The following is a 5,289-nucleotide window of genomic DNA, read 5'->3' as shown; positions in this document are numbered from 1 at the left end:
ATATCCTTTTTCTAGCCTCACATTTGATTAATAATTTTATTGGATATAGAATTTTCATTTGGAAAACATTTTGTCTCAGGATTTCAAAGGCATTGCTCTGTCATCATCAGTGTCAAGATTTTGCTTTAGGTAGTCTGATACCATTCTGATTACTGAGACTTTTCATGTCACCTACTTTTTTTTTTTTTTCCTCTCTGGAAGCTTGTAGATTCCTCCATGTATTCAGTGATGTAGAATTTCATGGTAACATGCTTCGTTGTGAGTCTTCTCTTTTTCAACTAATGAGCCAGGCACTCAGTGACTTCTGAAATCCCTGTGCTAAGTTCTAAAAAATATTATTGTGTTATTTCTTTGCTTATTTTCTCCCTTCTGGTTTTTTTTGCACTTTCTTTCTGGAACTCCCATTACTCAGATGTTGGATCTCTTTGACTGATCCTCTAATTTCCTGTCTTTTGTCTCCAAATTTCTATATCTTTAATTTTGTTGTTTACTTTCTGGGGAAAATGTCACAAAACTTTACCTTCCAAGTTTTCATACCATATATCTACTATCAAACTTTTTAATTTACAAGAGCTTTTAATTCTCTGAATGTTCTTTTTCAGGACATTGTGTTCTTATTTCATGATTGATATCATTGCATCTCTTCTGACCCTGGCAGTGTTTATTGCCTGAGTTTTGTTATATTGCTTGTTTCTGTTTAATTTTGGTTTCCCTCTTGCTTTGTCAATGGTTTTCCTCAAATGTTTGGTTGAACTGGGCTGTCCATTTATATTTATGAGTGAGTATGAAGAAGCTGGTTGGAAGCTCTGTGAGCTCTGATGGGCGCTCACAGGTCAAGGTAGTGATTGGGCAGGGACTTGGCTATCGCAGCTGCTGGTACCTACAGCCATTTTCTTGGATGATCTATTTCCTCAGAGAGGAATCTAGCAAACTGCTCTGAGCCGGTGAGAGTAGTTTTCTCAGAGCACATGGAGGAGGGACCTGGGGAGGGGGCGGTCACCATTCAGAATAGATACTTAGTCTCCATTCTCAGTTGTTGCTGGTGTCTCCAATCTGGAGTTCCCTGCAGGGAGTTGTTGCCTGGCTGCAGAGCCATCTAAGGCTCTAACTGTTTCTTATACCAACTGTCAACCATTCCATTGACGGAAGCATCTGGATCCTTAAGTTCCTGAGCCTTTCCAGGGTGCTGTAAATGACCTTGCCCGCTGAAATTCCCTCCTGTAGACATTTGGCTTTCTCCTTTCTTCTGCTTTACCAGTCCTGAAATTTTGTGACCATCTCTTTTCAGCCTTTTTCTCTCAATCTCCTTATCATTATATTTTTTGTCTTTTAAAAAAATTCTTTAACTGTAATTTTATCTGAAGGTAAAGGAAATAAATATATGTTCAACCTGCCACGTTTAATTGAAAAAAAAAAATACCCTCTTTAGGACCATCTCACGAGGCTTCTGAACTCTATACCCCTGAAAGGCTGAATCTTGCCTTCACACTTTATTAGTAGCTTGACTTACACAGATATGCTAGTTTCGAAATTATTCTCACCCAGAACTTGGAGGCTTTACTCTATGACAGCGGTCCCCAACATTTTGGGACCAGGGACTGATTTCATGGAAGACAGTTTTTCTACGGACGGGGTTGGGTGTGGTGGGGGATGGTTCAGGCAGTAATGCGAGCGATGGGGAGTGACCGGGAGCGGCAGCTGAGGCCTCACTCGCCTCCTGCTGTGCGGCACTGTTCCTAACAGGCTGGGGACCGATACCCGGGGTTGGGGACCCCTGCTCTATTAGACGTCAGGTATCCACTGATGCTGATGAGAAGACTGCGGTCTCTCATGGGGATTCTTGTTCCTTTGTAGGTAATCTGTTTTTCCCTCTCGGGAAGGTTTTAGTCTATTCTTTATCCTTGCTTTTAAATCTCACAAGTTTGTCTCTAGGGGTGGGGATTTTAAAAATTCATCTTGTTTGTGCTGGGTGGGACCTCCCCACCCCAAGAAGAATGGCTCTTACCTCTGATTCCACCTTCTATTCTACATGTTTTAAAGGGTATGGTTGGGCTTCCCTGGTGGCGTAGTGGTTAAAAATCCGCCTGCCAATGCAGGGGACGCGGGTTCGAGCCCTGGTCTGGGAAGATCCCACCTGCCGCGGAGCAACTAAGCCCGTGCGCCACAACTACTGAGCCAGCGTGCCACAACTACTGAAGCCCACGTGCCTAGAGCCCATGCTCTGCAACAAGAGAAGCCACCGCAATGAGAAGCCTGCGCACTGCAACAAAGAGTAGCCCCCGCTCGCCACAACTAGAGAAAGCCTGCACGCAGCAACGAAGACTCAACGCAACCAAAAATATAAATAAATTTATATTAAAAAAAATATAGAGTATGGTCCCTTCATTCTGGTTTATCCACCAGTAGAATCCCATGCGCTTTCAATCTACAAAAAAAATCTTCAAAATCTCTGGGCTGATTCCCACTCCTGCCTTCTCATCTAGGTTATAGACTTAATTCTCTTCTGTGAATTCTGTAATCTCAATGAGATTTGAGGAAGAAGATAAACGTATATCCGTCTGTCACCTTGACCTAGAAGTTTCACTTCTCTTTCAATATACTCATTACCTGGTTGCTTATTCTTCAGAATGCTCAGGTTGTCTAAATCAACTTACAGGTATTTGTATGAAACTTCACTAGAATATTCTTAGAGGGCAGAACCAGTTTGAACGAAATAACCTAAATTATTACTATGACTTTTTATGCATAATTGCAACATTCTTGCATAAAAACTTTGCAAGAAAGGCGCTAAAAAAAGAATAGTGAGATTATAGTTCACCTTGTTCCTTTTTCTACTCTTTTCCCTTCTCTACTTTTTTTTGTCCCCACTTTTCTAAGTGATCAACATCTCTAATTCCTTTCCCCTTCTTTCCTGAGTGGTTATATTTATTTTTGTTCAAATTACTTTTCTCGTGCACTTTGAAAAGCAGCCTATTAAGTAATGCTAGGGCCCGTAAATCATTGTAGTGTGTCCGTGGAAAGGACCCCAACTCTAAGATACTTGTTAAAAAGGAATATCAAAGCAGTCTTAAATTCTTTGATCTTTATCTCTGAAAATAGAACTTTGGGTTCTTCATTAATCACTTGGACTACATGTTTCAGTTCTGTACTGTTTCCTTTGCTAGAACTAATAAGAAGCTTTTCAAGACCATTATTTAATACTATACCTTCTAGCCCATGAAATTCTTCTCAAGAATAGAAATAAAAACACGCTTTAATATGAAAGTAATTAATGGCCATATACTGAAAGCTAAATATGTAATTTGAAAAATTGATTTTATACAACTCAAATATGCTAACTATTATAACACATGTTGGAACCATAAATACATCATAGCTTTATTGCTGTTAATCATCATAACTATGCCTCTCATTCTGAAGTGTTTTGTTTTGGTTTTGGTGAAATTTTTGTTTATTCTCTGACCAGTCCAGAAGATTTAGGTATTTTCTAGTCAAATAAAGAAAGAGCTTTTAAAAATGTGAACAGAAAGTTTATTTACTGGTATAAAATTTTAAGTAACATTGAAAATTACCCAAGTATGCCTTCAAAAGTTTTGCTTTACAGATCTTACAAATGGTCTTAAAATGTTAATAATGAACTTATAGTTGAAGTTCCCAACCCTGATGAGACTCAAATTTTAATTATTAATCTCTGAAGAATTTAATTTACCACAAAAACAATTCTGACAGTTAAATGAACATATAGTCAGAAATATTGCTACTCTCAGCATTAAATATTGGGGGCTTTTCCATCCCTGTTAAACTTGCTCTTGTCATTATGTCACTACATGATAAGTACCAAGAAATACGTATTTTAGTAAATCATTTGTTAGTAAATAATATTTTATACAAATGAAACCAAAGGAATTTCATATACAGGCATACCTTGTTTTATTGTGCTTCTCAGATATTGCATTTTTTTTTAGCAAATTGAAGGTTCGTGGCAACCCTGCATTGAGTAAGTCTACAGTGCCATTTTTCCAATGGCATTTGCTCACTTTGTATGTCTGTGTCACGTTTTGGTAACTCTCACAATATTTCAAACTTTTTCATTATTATTCTGTCTGTTAAGGTGATCTGTGATCTTTGATGTTACTACTCGCTAAAGGCTCAGATGATGGTTAGCTTATTTTTGGCAGTAAAGTACTTTTCAATTAAGGTATATACATTGTTTTTTAAGAAATAAGGCTATTGCACACTTAACAGACTTCAGTATAGTGTAAACATAACTTTCATATGCACTGGGAAACCAAAACTTTCTTGTTACTTGTTTTATTTTGGTGGTCTGGAACCGAACCCAAATACCTCTGAAGTTTGCCTGTAGTTTAAATCCCGAGATTCAATTCTCTGAAGAAAATATCCTGAATTTAAAATTTGTTTCAGAAGTGAAAAGGGCTTCGCTTTTACAGCACAGTCTTTGGCAACGACAGGCTTTCCATCGAAGCTGAGTTGTGGCTGAGAAGCTGAGATTTGGCTCTGACTGCAGCCCAGATCCTGCAACAAGGCACTTTGTCTCTGGTCCATTGATTTTCCAATCATAAAATAAGGAGACTGATGCTTCTCTGTGTGTGTATGGCGCGGAGGGGCATGGGGGGGGGGATCATGGCATTCGTAATAAATCTATGCTTTCCATAATCTATACCTCTGCCTTCCACTCCAAACAAAAGAAAATACGTGCTGTAGGGGGGGAAAAAATAGTAAGTTTACTTCAATTAAACTTGAAGTTAGAGTCCAAAATTATTTGAGTCAACTTCAGGCTTTAAGCCTTGGAAATAATTTTGGATATTAATGATGGTAGAATGTCCGTAATTAAAGCAATTGTTTCATTCATGGGTGCCAAAATTTCACTTCATGGAAATTATAACATTTAAAGGAACTTGTGCTGACCTAGAACGAACATTTGATTGATGCTTTTCTTTTCTTTTCGCAGGCGTCTCACCGCTGTGGCCTCTCCCGTTGCGGAGCAGAGGCTGCGGACGCGCAGGCTCAGCGGCCATGGCCCACGGGCCCAGCCGCTCCGCGGCATGTGGGATCTTCCCGGACCGGGGCACGAACCCGTGTCCCCTGCGTTGGCAGGCGGACTCCCAACCACTGCGCCACCAGGGAAGCCCGATGCTTTTCAATTAACCGAAGAAAATTTCTTCGGGAATTCCCTGGCGGTCCAGTGGTTAGGACTCTGTGCTTCCACTGCAGGGGACACGGGTTGTATCCCTGGTCGGGGAACCAAGATCCCGCACGCCGAGCAGCGCG

Source organism: Lipotes vexillifer, unplaced genomic scaffold, assembly GCF_000442215.2.
Source record: "Lipotes vexillifer unplaced genomic scaffold, Lipotes_vexillifer_v1.1 scaffold35, whole genome shotgun sequence".
Lineage (NCBI taxonomy): Eukaryota > Metazoa > Chordata > Mammalia > Artiodactyla > Lipotidae > Lipotes > Lipotes vexillifer.
Note: the sequence above shows the minus strand (reverse complement) of the source record.